Source organism: Agelaius tricolor, unplaced genomic scaffold (assembly GCF_023055355.1).
Source record: "Agelaius tricolor isolate 1412-34295 unplaced genomic scaffold, bAgeTri1.0.p SCAF_57, whole genome shotgun sequence".
Classification (NCBI taxonomy): Eukaryota; Metazoa; Chordata; class Aves; order Passeriformes; family Icteridae; genus Agelaius; species Agelaius tricolor.
Genome location: NW_027269317.1, coordinates 1,377,326 through 1,396,100, shown reverse-complemented (window position 1 = coordinate 1,396,100; position 18,775 = coordinate 1,377,326). Strand labels below are relative to the sequence as shown.

At 49.6% G+C, this 18,775-nt stretch overlaps 1 pseudogene; it reads right to left on the bottom strand.

Annotated features, from left to right (window-relative positions):
- LOC139604931 (zinc finger protein 774-like) overlaps positions 1-18,775 on the bottom strand; it is a 239,435-nt pseudogene that overhangs the window by 180,740 nt on the left and 39,920 nt on the right.

The window sequence follows — 18,775 nt, the reverse complement described above, 5'->3', positions numbered from 1 at the left end:
ACGGGCAGCGTCCCAGGCAGCTGCGGCTACGAGAGGGCAGAGGGCTGGGAGGCAGCTCAGCCAGGCAGCGCTGGCCATGGGGCTCACCTCCACCAGGAAGGCCAGGGCGGGCAGCTCCCAGTCTGAAATGCCTTGGCTGAGCAGGTCAAAGAGGCAGGATGCCATGCCGCAACACCAGATGATGGAGACACGGCGCATCTCCCTGGCAGGGAGAAAAAGGCACCATTGCTCCTGGGCCGGGCGGGCAAACCTCTCCCAGGGCTGACTCGCAGAGCTCTGGTCTGCTCCCGAGCATCCCGAGGGCGCTTTGGGAGGCGGCCGTTCCCAGGCAGCCTCCTGTGCTGGCCTTTTCCAGTCTGCTCATGCCTCCCTTGGTGACAAGGCCCTGCTGCCCATGAGCACGGGGACTGTGTGGGGCGTTGCAGGCACAAAGGAGAGGGGCGGTGGGGAGAACGAGGTCTCACCTGGCCAGCAGACGCACTGCACAGTGGTGGGTGTCGGCACAGAGCAGCGTGTCCCAGGCACGCTTGCGTTCCATGGACAGCACCACGTGCTCATAGCGCATTTGGCAGAGCAGGGCCTTCAGGGTCTGCAGCGCAAAGCTGTGTGCAGAGCAAAGCCCAGGTCACGCTGAGAGCCCTGGCTCCTACCCTGGGGGCGTGGGAGGGATGGGGAGACTGGGAGGACTGGCATGGAGCACCTGTTGGGGTTGGCGGAGAGGCCGTGTTGCTCCTGGCATCCCTGCCAGAAGGTCTCAACCTCTTCTGGCATATCCTGCATGCTGATGTAAGCTTGGAAGAGCAGACGCAGAAAGAGATAGGAGAAATACTCCAGCACCACAGGTGAGCCCCAGGCCAGATTAAAGATTCTCCACAGGGCCACGGTTGCCTGCAAGAAATAAAACAGCCAGAGACAAGGCTCAGTGCCAAGACATCCACGTGGCAGGGCCTGAGCATGCCAGGGAGAGGCCGGGGGAGACACGGGGGGAGCAGCCGGCCTGGTGCCCCTGAACCCCTCCCCTAAGGCAGGATTCAGCCCAGTGCCTGAGGCAGGGAGATGCAGCTGGGGGGCGGACAGAGAGCTGGCTGCTGGAGAGGCGGCCTGGGGGCTGGCAAAGGCCGGCACCAGAAACTCACAGCCAGGGCAAAGACTCCTGCGTTGTCCCCATCGGAGGTGTACACGCTGTGCACTGGCCAGGCGCTCAGCACATCGAGGAGTAGCCGCAGCGCCGGCTCCGCAGTCCTGCTCGAGGACATGATGGTTCCCCACATGGTGGCGGCAGCTCTGTGGGGTCAGAGCTCTGTGTCAGGGCTGGCTCGGCCACAGCACCGTGGCCTGGGCAGCTGCAGGGCCCCGCGCTGGCCCTCAGCCCTGCCTCTGCCCACTGCCCCTGGCCAGCAGCGGCCAGCCAGCCCAGGTGGGTACAGGCCCCGAGGGGCAGGGAGGGAGCGTGGCACCAGGCTCAGGAGCTGCCATGGCAGCCCTGGAAAACCGAGGAGCCAGAGGATCCTGGAACTGCCCGCCTGTCTGGCAGTCAGCAGGGACAGGCTCTACAGGGTGATGGGCCGGTGAACCTGAAGCCCTCAAGGCACGTGGGGCTGCCCCACCTGTCACACGATGGGGCCCAGCGCAAGAGGGTGATCAGCATGTCCGAGGGGTATTCCTCGGTCAGCTCCAGAAGGGCCTTGTCCAGCCTGTGCCCAGCAGGCTCATTGGCCGTGAGCCACTGGTGGATGGACCTCACCATGGCGGGCACCTGCAGAGGGCACGGGGAGACTTGGAGAGTTGCCAGAGCAGCAACTCCCCCTGAGAAGTGCTTCCCTTCCAACCGCAGTGGGCCGGGCCTCAAAGGCCCAGGGAGCCCGGCAGAGCCGGCTCGAGGCGCCGCACCCCTGCTGGGGCCATCGAGCCCTTGCCCCAGGCTGCTTACTTGCATTGGATTGGAGACACCCTTCTCCACAAGCAAATCCAGCATGGCAGCATCGATCTCGGCATCAAGGAACGGAAGGTTGGCCAAGACGCCCGTGCCCACACCAGCGGTCTCTTCCTGCCAAAGGCACGTGATGAATTCACAGAGGGTCGGCAGGAGAAGGGCAGCAAGAGAGGGAGAATCCATGGAGCACTCCAAGCCTGGTGCTTGGCTCAGCAGTGCCAGCAGGCCCAGCCCAGGTGGGGATGGCCGCAGGTACCTGCGCCGTTCTGCCCAAGCGGCCACGGGCGGCTTCCTGTTCTTGTGTCCGGTCCTGGGCTGCATCTGGCAAAGAGCGAGCGCAGCCAGAGCTGAGGGGCTGCGGGAGAGGCCGGAGAACACAGCCCAGCCCTGCACTGCCCAGGCAGGGAGAGCCTCGGGATGCCCCGGGGGATGGAGCGTGGCTGCCAGGTGCTCCAGCCCAGCTTCTGTCCTATCCATGGATATGTCCACAGGGATGGGATGGGATGGGATGGGATGGGATGGGATGGGATGGGATGGGATGGGATGGGATGGGATGGGATGGGATGGGATGGGATGGGATGGGGCCAGGCTGGCTACATGCACCAGCCCCCTGGCCCAGCTCTGACACTCACGCTCCTGCAGCAGCTGGAACTGCTCCAGTTCTTCAGGCTGTTGTGCTGAGGCAGCTCCAGCCTCTTCCTCCTCCACCCAGGCCAGCTTGGGCACGCTGGGGGGTCTCTGCTCCATGTCACTCTTTGCAGTTATGAGTGCTTGCTGAAGCAGAGAGGCCTCGGAAGAGCTGAAGATGAGCAAGTGCTGCAGCTGTGCCTTGAAGGCACCTGCAACAGAAGAGCCTCGGGAAGGCTACAGGACAGGAACTCCTGCAGCCTGTCCTCGAGGGCAGCAGCAAGAGAGAAGTCTCAAAAGGGAAATAGGACTGCAAGTCCCGCAGTCTGTCCTCGAGGGCACTGGCCGCAGGGATGGCAGACGCTTGGGAAATGCTCCACGTCACCGAGTCCCGCAGCCTGGCCTCGAGGTCACCTGCACAGGGAACGCCTGGGAAAAGCTCCAGGTCAGCCAGGAACGAGTTGGCTGTGTGGGGGCTCCTCACAGCACTGCTCTGTCCCGTCCTGTCCCGTCGCGTGCACCCAGCACTGTGGCGTGGCCGTGGCACCACCAGCACCTATGTCACGACGTGTCACAAAGGGTCACACTCTCACATTCTGTCCCTTTCCATCCCATGGTGACCACGGTGCACTGTGTCACAGAGAGCCCCAGGACACACCTCCACGTGCCCTGGGGACACCCCCACGCCACCCAAACTGCCCCAGCTTGCAGGCAAGACCTTGCCCCAAGTGTTGAAGACACAGCCCAGCAGGAACTTTAGCCACGGCCCAAACAAGAAGCAGCTGCTCCTCTGCTCTGCCTGCTCAGGGCAGCAGAATGAGCCCCCACGGCTGCCACCGCAGCTGAGCAGGAAGGGCACCGGGGCCTTCCACAGGCCCTGCCACGGCCTCTTTGGGACCAGTCCCGGTGCTGGGTGGCCGGCACAGTCGCAGGGGCGTGACACAGACATGGGACGTGTGGCTGTCTTGGTTTGGAAAGACAGGAGTCTGCTAAGGAAGGCAGGAGCCTCCCCTGAAATGGAGAATGTAAACCCTCCCCACCCTTCCTGAGTAATATAAACTTTAAATTTAGGGGCTCTCAGGCAAAAATATGGGAGCAGGAAATAACAGCTCTTTAATGGGGAAGGAAAAAAATAAAAAGATAAAGTAAAGAAAGCAGTACACTAGAACAACACTGACAGAGTCAGAACCCAACCTGACACCCTGTGGGTCAGGGTGTGGTAGCAGTGCAATTGGAAATGTGGCTGCAGCCCTCCTGAAGTGTCAGGGGTGATTCTGTTGGAGCAGGGGGGGTCCTGTAGAGAAGGATGTGTTCTTCCTCCGATGATCCAGTGGAAGAAGAGGCAGCTGCTGTTCCTCTGGGGAATCCAGTGGAGAAAGCCGTGCTGGTGTCTCAAAAACCTCTGGGTTATATCTGAGTAGCAATGCTTGGCTCCTCCCTCTGGGCAGAGCATCTCCCAATGGGATGTTATCGTTCTTATCAGTCATGCAGTGACATTCAATAGTCTGTTATCAACAGATGTCCCCTCCCCAGGGAGGTGTGAATGTGGTCACTCAAAGAGAGAGATAAGGCAAACTGCCCGCTTGACAAAGATAATCTGCCATACAGATGGTCATGGAAAACATCTTGCATTGCAATCTGGAACAGCATCTATAACAAACTCCCCTCTTATTCTTTATAAAACATTTAGCCTGAGCAATGTTTCTTATGCTTTGGACTACGCTGATAATTAGCTGAATAAAACAAGGAATCAAACAAGGAAGAAATATCCAAACAGCTGTAACACATAAAAGGAAGAAGCCTAATTTCTTCCACCATTCTATACATGATCTCACCAGCTAGTTTTTTTAACATTGGTTCCCAGTTTTGGATCAGTATGTGGGCTATTTTTCCTTGTGGTCATCTATTTTAATATATCTACACCCGATATATTAAATTTTCCACAAACAATCCCTTCTTTAGCCAATAGATAGTCTAAAGCCAATCTATTCTGATATATTATGGGTTTTGTTTGGCTTTGTTGACTTGATATTAATTCTAATCCCCATCTGGTTATGTTTGTTATTATCTCTACAACTGTTTGGAGTCTTATAAGATTATTCAGCTTATTAATTGGGGCTGATACAGAGTTAGATTGCTGTGCTGGTTTTACCTTTTTATTTACTGATTCTTCTTTTACCAAATCTTGGATTCTACCTTAAAGGGAAATGTGAAACAAATCCATCTCTCCCCTTTTGGACATTCACTTCCCAATATATTCTCACTTTTTCCTAAGTTTCTAGCAATGCAGTATTTTCCCCTGTTTTGCCTACAGGTACATAATTTGGATGGGTCATAGCAGTGACTGCTGACATGGGTGTGTGTAATAAAAGAGGAACTTTGATTTCTTTCCCTGTAATGCTTTTGATAGCATTTGTGACACGATTTTGCTGGTATCCCTAAAGGGAAAAGACAGAAGATGAGTGACAGAAAAAGGAATAACAGAGGTCTGGCATAGCTTATACCCCCACCTGCCATGCCTATGGGGTTGCTGCCCATAGCAGGTGTATTTGATCTTCTCGGTGGCGAGCACAGTGGCCAATCCAGTCTTGCCCTCTTCTCTTTGTCACTCCCTTTTTGCTAATTTCCAGGCAAATAATTTTTGACACTCTGTAATTGTGGTTTCACACTGTTCCTCAGGTATCTCCCACTCAACAGGCACTAATAACTCCCATCCACAAAACAAAGTTATTATTTCAGTTGTTCTGAGTTCTATCTGGATAGGGGATAGATTTGGTGCTCGACACTTCCTGCAACATGAGCATCGATTGTGGAAACTACAATACCAATTTTTCCCACAATTTAAACATTTACATTTAACCCAGCATTATAACCCAGCATATCTGATATTAGGATGAAGCAAACAGGGTATATGGTATTGCCCTGATGGAAGTTGTAATTCCTCCTCCTCTTTGTAGAAGTCACAGGCTAAGGCCAGAACATGAGAATTCTCTGACCGAAATAGTCCTGATGCTCCTGTTTGGAGTGGAAGTATTCCTCCCCAAATTGGATATCTGACATGTCTCAGGACTTGTTCAGATGGCACTTGAAACCACTGATATAAACTTGGCCTTGTTTCTCAATTAGCTGTGATTCTCTGTACATTCCTTGGATCATTTGGGTCGTTGCAGTTCATTACCACCCAGTCCCAACTTAGGAGCCAATTTGGTATCACCCGGTTTGAATGTGCTAGTCCACTCCTCAGGATCCTTCACAGCTCCTTTGATTCTGCTGGCCTGGATCCACTCTCTTTTCCCTTGCCTTGGATTTCTGCCTCATTTGTCAGTAGTACCTGAAAAGGACTTCTCAATAGCACAGGACAGTGACTGGAGGAAAGGCAACTCTACATCAGGATTTGCCATTAGCATTCTTCAAAACTTCCTGGGTTTAGCAACAAATTGGGGTTTTTGGGGTATTTTTTTGGGGCACAGCTGCTTGTTCTTCTTGTACCCAGCTGAGTCTTGAGCTGCGCTAGGTTGTTCAGCTCTTGGGATCATGTAAAGGACAGTTCTCCTAGAGAAAAAGGGACTTGCCATGCTGAGGATGCTTCCCTTTCTTTCTAAGGCAGGAAGCCTTAACAGCACTGAAGGGAAAATTCAGAGGCAAATTCCTCTTCTTGTGAGCCACAATTAGTTAAACAAAAAAACCACCCAAAACCCAAGAAAACCAAACCAAACAAAACAAACAACCAAAAACATAAAAAAAAAAAAAAAAGAGAGCCAGGCCAGTCTTAACATCTATTGCCTTTTATCGTCTGAGCATTATTTAGCTGTTCAGCCTTCACAGATCCATTCTTCTAACAACTTCTCAGAACAAACCCCCCACCCCATCCTATCAGCAAAAAAAAGAAGAAAGAAAAAAAGAATCTTGCTTTAAGAGAACAAAAATAACTTGGTGAGCTTTTGAGAATTAGCGAGAGATCAAGGCCATCTCTGCTTTTGTCTTATCGCTTATTCTCATGCCACCCCCTCTTCTCTCTCTCTTCACTCACAGCAGGGCCCCTGTGGGGACCTTGGGGATGTGCCTCGCCCCCCTTTCGCCCCTTTTCTCTCTCTCTCTTCACCCACCTACTGGGGCTGAGGCTGCCGCCCTGCACTGGGACCCCAGCAGGCTGGGAGCCACCCCCGGGCAGCTCCGTCCCTGCGGCAGCCGCGCTCCTCAGCAGCAAACTGTGCAAGCCGTGCCCAGCGCCGCTGCCGGGCTGCTGAGCGTGTGCAGCAACCCCGCGCCCTCCGAGACCCCGGCACCACCAAGCAGCTGCCGAGCCCCAGCGGCGCCCACACAAACCCGCGCCCCGCGCCGCCTCCACCGGGGGGCAAACGCTGGAAGTTGTCACGCGGGGCCGCCCCCATGGATCAGCCCCTGCCGCAGCCCCGAGACTCTGCCGCCCGCACAAGAGCGGTCAAACACCCACAGCCTCAACACCCCTCACCCTGGCTGCCCAGGGATTCTTTTTCTCTAATAAGCATTTGGATGAACCATCAACATATATCTTTTCCCCCTCTAGGAGGGCTTGTTCTGCTACATCCTCCTGAACTTCAGCTTGGTATTGCACAATTTCTGAACAATCATGTGTTAAGGTACCTTTTTGTTTGCCAAAAAAATTGAGCTGGATTCAAACTTTTTTTTACTTCTAGTGTTAAGTTATCATTATTTCACATTTTTACATATTAGAGTCTACTAACCATTTCTTCCCCAGCATTTTATTTTCCTTTTTTTTTCCTTTTTGATTTCAACATATTTTGGACCGCATGAGGTGTACACACCACTACTTTATTTCTAAGAGTTTGTCCACAGCCTTTTCTTCTTCTGGTATTACCTCTATTCCCAGCTGGATTTGTAAGTCTTTTCCAAAGAAGTTGACACCTGCTCCAGGAACTAAGAAGACATCTCCTACCCCCATTCTGGCTTCCCCTTTAATGACTACATTTTTAATGACAGAGATATTAAACCCTTCTCTTTTGTTGATGGTTGTGATTGTGGTTTTGTGTGTCTCCTCTCTGCTTGGATTTTTGCTAAGGGCCCTGCAAAAATCCATAGCAGCTGCATTTACAGTCCAAAAACAAAAAGGGGGAATTGTGAAAGGGACTAACAGCGCCCTGTTAGCTAAAGGAGTGAAAAGAAACTGAGAAGTAAGGAGAAGCTGATAAGGAGTTCTCTCCAAGGCTGTAACCAAGGAGAGAAGAAAGATAAGAGAACCTTGCAGCTGGACGAAGCATTTTTAGAAAGTTAGTTGTGTCACTGTAACTTTTCACCAATAGTGTTATGTTGACTTATTGTGGCCAATAGTAAAGATAGAAGAAGCATAAACAATTGGAAAGTGTATAAAAGTCAGCCATGTTCAATAATAAAGAGTTGCCATCTGAGACTGCTTGTGGTCTCTGCTTTATGTCGTGACCGCCTCGACAGCGACACTTCCCCTCTACCCCGACGTGATAAGAACAGAGTCGGTGGGGGCCCACACGGGGTCCTAGCAACTGGCAACCGTGACCCACTGGGACATAGTGGGGGAGGCGGCGTTGGTGCAGCTGAGAGGGGCAGGTGGAAGCCACAGGGAGGTCCGGACCTGATTTCCTCCTATCAAGACACCTGGAAGTAGGTGAGCCACCAACTAGTAATAATGGGACATAATTTATCTAAAGAGGAAGAAAATATTCTGGCTACATGGAAAGTTTTGTTAAGAAATAAGGGAACTAATACGTCAGACTATGCCCTTCGAAATATATTGCTGTGGGCTAAATCACAGGATTTTGGCACTGATCCCGACACAGCTTTTAATGCTAAGGCATGGAAAAAAGTCAGGGACAGACTGTGGGAAGTCATCCGAGTGGGAGATAAAACGGTTGTCGATCTAGCAGTTACTTGGGAACCGCTCTTTGAGGCATTAAAGGAATGGAAAACAGAGCGAGAACAAGCAGAGCGGGATGCGGAGGAAAAGTTGGGGCTGATAACAGAACCTGATGGGGGGGGATGAGGCAGAGGGGGCCTCTGATGGGGAACTTGAAGAAAGTCCGGGTGCCATGCAAGTTACCTGGCAAGCTGCCAGAGCTTCTGGGAAAGCTGCCAGAGCTTCAGGGCAACCTGCCATAGCATCCTCTCATCAGACCCCTAAACCTCTTTATCTCACACCTGCACAGCAGCCCACGATGGTGCCTGTATACACTACACCACTACGCCAGTCAGCTGAAATGTCTTTAGCAGAGAGACAAACCCAGCCGTCTGCCCCCCCGTTTCCCTCCGCTCTAGTCCAGCCATCCGCCCCCGCTCCCCTCTGAGCTGCATGAACAACCTGCAAGGTCGTATCCTCTGCTCCCTCACAGTGACGGCAACAGCGAAGCAAGTGATGAGTCGCCCGCAGTAACACCTGAGTTGGGGCAAGGAGCTCTGGCCTCTTTACCTCCCAAGAGCTCTAGCCTTGCTGCCCCATGGACTTTGCCTCCATGTCAAGTAACTGGGCTTCCTCGACACCCTCAGGAGTTTTGGGAATTTGTTAGGAGGAAAGCAGTTGAAGAAAAGAATTGGGACATGATAGAAAGGTTAGGTGCTCCAAGAGTACCTCAGGAGAACAGTGCCAATGCAAATGTTGCCTGTGATAACCCTATGGCTTCTCCAGTTTTTAAAGAAGCTCCTGGAACAGGGCAGGGTGACAGTCATCATGTCTTTGCCTGGAGGGTTGTGCAAGATCTCCAATCAAAAGTGGCTCAGTATGGTATTAATTCCTCACAGGTAATGCAATTAATATGTGTAATTAATGCAGATATGCTTGCACCTTATGACATCATGCATCTTGCTACAATTCTATTCCAGCCAGTACAATACGGTGTATTTCAAGACACTTGGAGGCGAGCGGCTGAACGCACAGCTTTAACAAATATGCAGTTGCCTCAACACGACCCTCGTCATGCTGTGGGTTTTGATGCCCTGCTGGGCACTGGGCCTTTTGCCAATCCAGATTCACAGGCAAGGTGGGATCCTTCAATTTTGGCGCAAGCTCAGCAAATTGGCATGAGTGCCTTAACTAAAACAATGGAAAGGGCAGCTCCAAAACAGAAATATGTCACTATACAGCAAGGGATGAGCGAACCATTTTTGCAATTTGCAGAAAAACTTGCTGCAGCTATTGAGAAACAGGTAGAAGATGAAACTTTGCGAGACAAATTGTGCATACAACTGGCTAAAGAAAATGCAAACCCAGACTGCAGAAAGATTATTGACACTTTACCTGGGGAACCCACATTGCCTGAAATGATTACTGCTTGCTCAAAAGTTGGTTCAGTCAAGCATAAAATGGCGGCTCTTGCTGCAGTGCTAAGACCTTCAGCAAAATGTTATAATTGTGGACAACAAGGGCACGTAAGGTCACAGTGTACCACAGTGTCAAATGTTGTCCGGAAAACAACATTTAAGCCAAGTGCAAGCAGCGATGCTGTGTGCAATCGCTGTGTTAAACTTGGGCACTATGCTAAACAGTGCAGGAGTAAATATCATGCAAATGGTTCAGCTATTGCAGGGAAACCCAAAGAGGAGCATGAAGGGGCGCGTGGGGAAACAAATACCCCAACAACCACAACAGCAAATGCGGGCCTTCCCAGCACTGCTAAGCTGCCCATTTGTGAACAATACTCAGGGGCAACAAGCGGGTCCGCAGGGATTGATATACCCACGGCTGACACAGTAACCATTCTGACAAAAGAAATATGTAAAGTGCCCCCCGATGCCTATGGTCCGATAGGACGGGGATTGAGTGCATTTTTGATAGGGAGATCAAGAACTACACTTAGAGGTATTCATGTGCATCTAGGGCTTATTGATGCTGATTATTTGGGACAGATTCATGCTATGGTATCCATTGATTACCCTCCTGTCACTATTCAGAAAGGAACCTGCATTGCTCAAATTGTACCTTTTGTGAGTTTTGTTCCAAATACAGTGGGCCGAAGTTGCGGCACAGGAAGTTTTGGATCGACAGGGGTACCTCAAGTGTTCTGGGCTGAGAAAGTAACAGAGAACCATCCAGAAAAGACATGCATCCTCACCACCAGTGGATGCATGTCCATCCAGGAACCATATCAGTAACAGGTTTGATTGACACTGGAGCAGATGTCACAATACTCTCGCGACTTTGCTGGCCTCAGTCGTGGCCTCTCACTCATGCAAGTTTTGGACTCCTGGGGTCTGGGGGTGCTACAACAGGTGGCCTGTCAGCCATTGTAATTAACGTGAAACATCCTGATGGCCAACAAGCTAACATCAGATCCTATGTTGCCGATGCTCCTCAAAGTCTGTGGGGACGACATTGTTTATCTCAATGGGGTGTCAAAATTACTACGGATTTTTAACGGGGGCCACTGTGATGCAGGGCAATGAATGTCCAGTTGTGGCCCTGACATGGTTGACAGATAAACCTGCCTGGGTTGGACACTGGCCCCTTACTACTGAAAAGCTTACTGCCCTGCAAGAGTTAGTCACAGAACAATTGCAAGCAGGAAATATTGAGGAATCATTCAGCCCCTGGAATACCCCTGTTTTTGTAATAAAAAAGAAATTGGGAAAATGGAGACTTTTACATGATTTATGGCAGATAAATGCTGTAATGGCAACAATGGGAGCTTTACAACCAGGCCTTCCTACATCTACAATGATTCCACAGGAATGGCAAATAGTTGTCATTGATCTGAAAGATTGTTTCTTCACTATTCCATTGGCTGAGCAGGACAAAGAAAAATTCGCTTTTACTGTGCCTTCTATAAACCATGCTGAATCCAATAAAAGATATCAACGGAAGGTACTTCCCCAAGGCAGGAAACATTCGCCAACTATTTGTCAATGGTTTGTGGCACAGGCCTTGTCAAAAGTGCAGGAGCAATTTAAAAACTGCTACTGTTATCATTACATGGATGATATCTTGTTGGCATCTGACGACAAACAACAGTTATCAGCTCTTAAACAATGTGCTGTGACAAATTTGAAACCTTTTGGTCTGATCATGGCCCCAGAGAAAGTGCAGGAACACATGCCTTGGAATTATCTAGGTATGTTGCTGACCAACACTCAAGTTATGCCTCAACCTGTGAAGTTAGACATTGATGTTAAAACTGCTACTGATGGACAGAAATTGGTTGGTTCAATAGGTTGGATTCAATCATATTTAGGCATAACTAATCATCAGATGCGGCCATTGTTTGATTTGCTCTCAGGCATCACCTCCTTTAGTGATAGGAGGCAATTGACCTCAGCAGCAAAAAGGACCCTAGAAGAAATTGAATTAGCCCTAGCACACAAATTTGTTAACAGGATAGATATCTCTGTTGGGGCTCAATTGTTTATTTTGAAAGACTATGAAATACCATGTGGGATACTGTGTCAATGGAGTGATAACTGGGAAGATCAACTGCATATTCTGGAATGGATATTTTGATCTTTCAGATCTCAGAAAACAGCTCCAGGACTTTATGAGCTTTTTGCAGATATTATCATCAAGGGCTGCAGGCATTGTCATGAGATTTTGGGACACAACCCTGTGACCATTGTGATACCTGTACAACAGTGGTATTTTGAATGGTGCTTTCAAAATAATCATGAGTTGCAATCTGCCTTATCTTGTTTTACAGGCCAAATAAAATACCATTTGCCTTCTCATCCTGTTCTAACACTGACTAAAGAGATTCCTTTTGAAGGGAAACAAATTTGTTCTCCCGTTCCAGTGGAAGGTATAACAGTTTTTACAGATGGATCCAGGAAAACCAGAAAAGCAGCTGTGGCTTGGAGAAAGGACGATCACTGGGAATATGAGACAATGATTCAGCAGGGATCTCCTCAACTGGCTGAACTTTGTGCTGTTCTTTTGACTTTTACTTTATTTCCTGGTTCTGTAAATATAGTTACTGATTCCATTTATGTTGCCAATTTGGTTAAGCATTTAGATCAAGCAGTGTTGCATAATATTCAAGAGAAGCCATTGTTTATCATGTTAGTGAAGTCATGGACAGTTATTGGTGCTCGAAAGCATCCTTACTTCATCATGTACATTCATAGCCATACATCATTACCGGGATTTTTTTTTTAAGGCAATGCCTATGTAGATTCTCTAGTAGCTGCTGCTGCAATCAAAACTGTACCCAATGTGTTGCAGTAGACAATTTTATCTCATCAATTTTTTCACCAGAGTGCTCAAGCTTTACAGCAGCAATTCAAATTGTCTCCTGGTGAAACAAAATCAATTCTTTCTTCTTGTCCTGACTGTCACATGTCTCATGTCACTCAGTATTATGGTACCAACCCTAGGGGTCTCTCTGCTTTAGAGGAATGGCAAACTGATGTTACTAAAATGCCAGAATTTGGTCGCCCAAAGTATGTTCATGTCACAGCTGATACTTTTTCTCATGCAATGGTTGTTTCAGCATTCACAGGAGAAAAGACTTGTGATGCTATTTGTCATTTTTATCATGCTTTTTCTGTCCTAGGTGTTCCGTGTCACGTAAAAACAGATAACAGCCCAGCATATGCTTCGCAGAAAATGCAAGCATTCTTTCGTGCTTGGGGCATTGAGCATTCAACAGGCATTCCCCATGTCCCCACAGGCCAAGCAATCATTGAAAGGGCTCACGGTCTTCTTAAACATCAGGTTCAAAAACAAAAAGGGGGAATGCAACAGGAGTCACCTCAAGTGAGATTAGAGAAAGCTGTTTATGTGTTAAACTTTTTGCGTCCCCTACCTGACTCACAGTTATCTCCAATCTTTTACCATTTTTCTTCTTTGAATTCTAGGCAACCAGATTTCCATAGAAATGTCAAGGTAAGGGTCAAGGATTTAATTACTGGTATGTGGTCTGGTCCAGTGGAACTGATAACCTGGGGGAGGGTTATGCTTGTGTTTTGACAGATAATGGTCCTCGATGGGTTCCTGCTCGCTGTGTTAAACCTTACCTGGAGCACGCAGGGAGGGACAGGATGGATGGTGCCGCAGCTGAAGCAGAACGTGCGGATGACACTGGCTAAGGCCAGATATCAGTACTTAAAGATGGATGAAGTACAGGAATGATTGTATTAAGAATGGGAATGTTAATTTTGTTGATGGTTGTGATTGTTGTCTTGTGTTTCCCCTCTCTGCTTGGATTTTTGCAAAGGGCCCTGCAAAAATCCATAGCAGCTGCATTTACAATTCAAAAACAAAAAGGGGGAATTGTGAAAGGGACTAACAGTGGGCCTGTTAGCTAAAGGAGTGAGAAGGAGCTGAGAAGCAAGAAGAAGCTGATAAGGAGCTCTCTCCAAGGCTGTAACCAAGGAGACCAAGAGAAGTGAGGAATTGAAGAAAGATAAGAGAACTTTGCAGCTGGACGAAGCATTTTTAGAAAGTTAGTTGAAGTCACTGTAACTTTTCACCAATAGTGTTATGTTGACTTATTGTGGCCAATAGTTAGGGCAGAAGAAGCATAAAGGATTAGAAAGTGTATAAAAGGTCAGCCATGTTCAATAATAAAGAGTTGCCATCTGAGACTGCTTGTGGTCTCTGCTTTGTGTTGTGACCGCCTCGACAGCGACAGGGAGGTGTCCCCAATTTCCACACAGCCTCAGTGGCTGTGGAGGCCGAGGCCAAGTAGCTGTGGGATGCCAGCGCCAGCCTGACCACACGTCACTTCCTGGGGACACTTGGGGACATCCATGCCCTCTTTTGGAGTTTCCACTCTGACCCTGGTGGCCCTGGTGCCGTTTGGTGGCCGAGCAGTGCCAAAAAACCATCAAGAACATCCCAAGGCTACTTCAGGAATAGTGATGTCACCACTGTGACGTCATCGGGGCAGTGACATCATCAGGGACATCACTCGTGTCACCTGTCCCCTGCCTCCTCCAAATTTGAGACAAATTTGGGGAATTTTCTGGGAACTCTCATTGAAATTGTCCCAAACCCTCATGGGAATTTCTGGGGTGATGTCATTTGGGACACTCAGGGGCACGCAGTGATGCTCAGGGACAGGGCAGCAGGTCCAGGGTGAATGAGACCCTTGGTACCTTGCAGCAGAGGCAGCTTTCCACCGTGGCTGCAGCAGAGCTGGGTTATAAATGACAATATAATAATTGGCTTTTGCATTTCTGTATTGGCTTTTTCATGTTGTTCTTGATCACTAGTATTTTCATATAGTCCAATTTATAATTTCTTGTAGCTGCTTTATGGTACGATATAATCTATCAATTTATACGTGCACCATATAGCCTAGTTAATAGTAGAGTAATAAGTAGATATTATATCATAGGCCTTAGGGAAATATTAAATAGAGACCATACAATGGTAAAATGTTTCGGTGTAATTGACTCAGAGAACGGTGTAAAAAAATTCTGTTGTGTCTCATATCTGCAGACTGGCCTCTCCAGGTGGTAACAGTGACACAAATGTGAGAAGAATTTATGAATTGATCAGGGGGTGTGAGAAAACAGGATGGAACCAGGAGAAGAAATAAAACACATCGACCCAATTTACAGTATGTCCTGCAGACAAGTCAGATGTTAAAACAAAACAAGTGTTCCCAGAACATCAAAGCCACTCAGGAATGTCTGAATAATGTCGAAACTCAGGAATACCTTTGTGCCCCTGAAGTGGAACCACATCTGGATAATGATGATTTTGTGGGAAATACATTCTGTGCTGTCCCTGCGAGCTAGCAGGGCCTCCTGAAGATAAGGAGAAGCCCCATATCTCTCCTGAAGGAACACCAAGGTCGTTACCAGGGAGACCGGAGGAAGGAGACAAAGTTAAGAGCTATGGACTCTGGCTGGCTCGCAGAGTGACATGGATCCCTGGTCGCCTGCTGGGAACTTCGTTTCTCTTTTGTGGCTAATGGGCACTGTATGTGTGTTAGATGGGTGTAAATATCCGGAATAACTTTGAAAGCAACGTTGGTCTAATAAATTTCTCTCTTGCACCCTTTTGATGGAGTCATGTATTATTGTACTGTGTCGTGCTCTATAGCCACATCTGGTGGCCGTCCAACATGATTGTAACAGGACTGTAAAGAAGAAAAGAAAGTTGAAGGGTACCCTAAAAAAAATATGAGTGAAGGCAGCAGGGATCCTGCGGAGGTCCGGAGCTAAATCAGACGTCTGATTTGAGGTGAGCGATTGGGAAAAATAATGGGAAATAATTTATCAAACGAGGAAATGACTGTTTTGTCCACGTGTGTGGGAACTCAGCACATCACTCCAGATGTCTAGAGTTACCTAGAGAATATGATATATGTAGTTTTTAGTATAAAAAGACACGACATCCCCGTGGGAGGTCAGAGTGCCCTTGGCTGCCTTGCAGGTCAGACCTCTGTGGGGCAGAGAGAAAATTCTGTAGATAAAGAAGAATAAACAATCTGAAGACTGAAAAACTGAAGAGTTCAGACTCGTCCTTTGAAGCGCGGCCGCCCCAGTTCCACCCTACGCGTGTCCGGGCAGAGACAGACAGCCGACCAGACACCTGGCGTCCCTGGGTGGGCGCCCGGCGGGCACCCGCTGACCCTGGTGGGCTCTGGTGTGCACCTCTCGCAGAGGGGCAACCTCAGAGCGCCGAGCGGGCAGCTCCAGAGCTGGACTTGTTCCCAGGAGAACGCTGATAACTCCTTGGGAAAGCAGCCAGAGGAGTCTGAAGAAGCAGCAGCCACTGAGAACATCGCACTCCACTTCTGCCAAAGAAGGTTCGTAGCAGAACAGCCCGGATTGGAATCAGAAAGGCGCCTCTGAATCCATCTCCTGTGACCTGCGGGCCGGTGACCAGGAGCCTTCAGACTGCTCTGACGACACCAATTCAGTGAGAAGGTCAAAAATTAAGAACATGGGGGGTGTACTGTCCCAGGAACAATTAGAGGTTCTGTCTGACCTACAAGGCGTGGCAGACGCACACACTAAGGGGATCCCAAAGAAAAAGCTTAAAGATCTGTTGGTATGGGTGCGGTGTAATTACCCGTACTCAGAGACGCGTCTGTTGTTTGAAGTGGGTTTTTGGCAGGAAATTAATAGGCACCTCTATCTCTCAGCTACGAAGGATGATAAGATGGCCTTGAAATTGCTGTCTTCTGCAAGAATTATGTTAGAGGCGACCTCAGCTCAGTCTAGGGGGTCGGCCAGGCAACAACTTGTTACAAATCCCACAGGGGCGGAGGGAGGAGAGCAAGGCTCGAAACGGAGATTGGCTCTGATCCCAATCGGCCCGGGGGAAACAGCTCCCGAGGAAGGGAGCAGGGAGAAATGTCATTGCCTTCAGTCCCACCTTCCCGAAAACCCAAGGGACCTCCAAAACGTCCTGAAACCCCAGAGAGTGCAGGGGTTTCAGGCTCCAACTCAGGCACAGACGACACCATTCCAATCCCAGATGAGTTAAGGTTTTCTCCCAGCGAGATTGAGGAAACGGGTCATTCCCTAGGAGCGGACCTTCCCGATTCGCAGGAGCCAGAGGGAGACGGGATGAGACAAGCGTCGGAGTCGGGAAGGGGGGTCGAAGGGGGACAAGAGGGAAGGGGGGATGCGCTTTCTCACGGCAGGCACGGCGGCAGTGCTAGCTGGCGGGAGGGGCATGGAGGCAATGGGGGACACGGGTTCTGGTGTGGCTTTTGCGGGCGCAGCGCCGAGGGTGGCGGCAATCTCGGCTGGCGCGGTGCCAAAAGTGTGCGTGAAGGGCAAGGCTCGCGGGACATCCGGGGAGGGCTCTCAAACCGACGCGGCAGCCCCAGACATGGGCAGTGAGGGTGGAGCAGCTGCAGGGCTCCAGCCGGCTACCGTAGGGAGACACAGGGAACGCGTGGTGATGATGTCAAACCCGGAAGTCGTGATGTGGAGATCGGCCCGGATCGTGGCATGAAAGGGGGTACCGCCAGGGGGAGGGCTGCACGCTCCGGCGGGGGGTGTGGATACAGCATTAGAGGAGGAGGAGAGAGGGTCAGGAATGGACACCGGGAGGAGACTTCGGAGGTGGAGCGGGACGGAGACAGTGACGTCAGTTCAGGGGAGGCAGGAGGCGTTCCCGAGGGCGCGTGTGCGCAGAAAGTATGGGCAGAGCGCGGTCAGAGGCGGGTCCGATCCCCCGTGAGGTCTCGGGCCAGGAGGAGGGGCCGTGATCGGGGTTCGACATCCCGGGGCTGCACCCCCTCTCCGATCCCGATGCCTTCAGTTTCAATCCCTGTGGTCCAAACCTCTTCCATCCAAAGGAGACATTCACGTATTCAACCTCCACTGTCAGCTCAGTCAACAGCCATGCAGACTCGGTCTCAAACACGATCGCAAGAGTTGCAGTCTGCTGAACAGGAGCTGATCGAGTTCGTGCTGTCATCATGGTCGGCCAGGCAGACGACAGCGCCACCTCAAGGGGGGATGACCACAGTGCAGGACATGGCAGGCCTGTTCGACAGCGCCACAGCGCCACCTGCTGGCGAAACTGAAATAATGCAGCGATTTTTTCCAACAAGGTATAAAAAGAAAACTACATCAAAGAAAACAAGAACAACACAACAAATGGACAATCCCTCATCAACTTCAGGATCTCTTGAAGTTGAGGACAATTCAGATGAAGTGCAATCACAAGGAGAAGACATGATACGAATCACAGCATCAGAAGGAATTCCGGCATGGATGTTTTTGGCAGCAGAAGCAGCAAAAAGCTTTCTGCATTCTTTTGATACAGCAAGAAGAACACGATCATGAGAACCTCAAGTTTCTTTTTCGGATTTGGCAGCGAGACCAAAAACCTCAAAACAAAGAATGTGGAACAAAGAATCATCAAGGACCTCCACGATTCCAGTATGTATGCAACTGCCAATGGGGTTTTCAGAGGAGGAAGAACAGCCAGTGGAACCAACGGACTGGAAAAAAATTAGAAAAATGCTGGCAAAAGAAAAAGATTTGTTTAAAGGATCAGAAGATATAATAATGCCAGAGACATACGATGCACAAGGTCAGAATCCGAGGTGGAAAGGTTGGGTCATGAAGTAGTCAAGGACTTAGCAAAGGCCATTCAGAATAATGAGCTGAATTCACAATTCTTCAAACAACTCCTGAGGGGGACATTCAATATGTACGACCTCACACCATATGATATCCGAAGCCTTGTGTCAATGATTCTCACGGACACACAGAGTCTCATCTGGGAAAGAAGACGGTGAAGGTATCTCACAGAGTTGAGAAACAGTTATCAAGGTGGGCCAAATG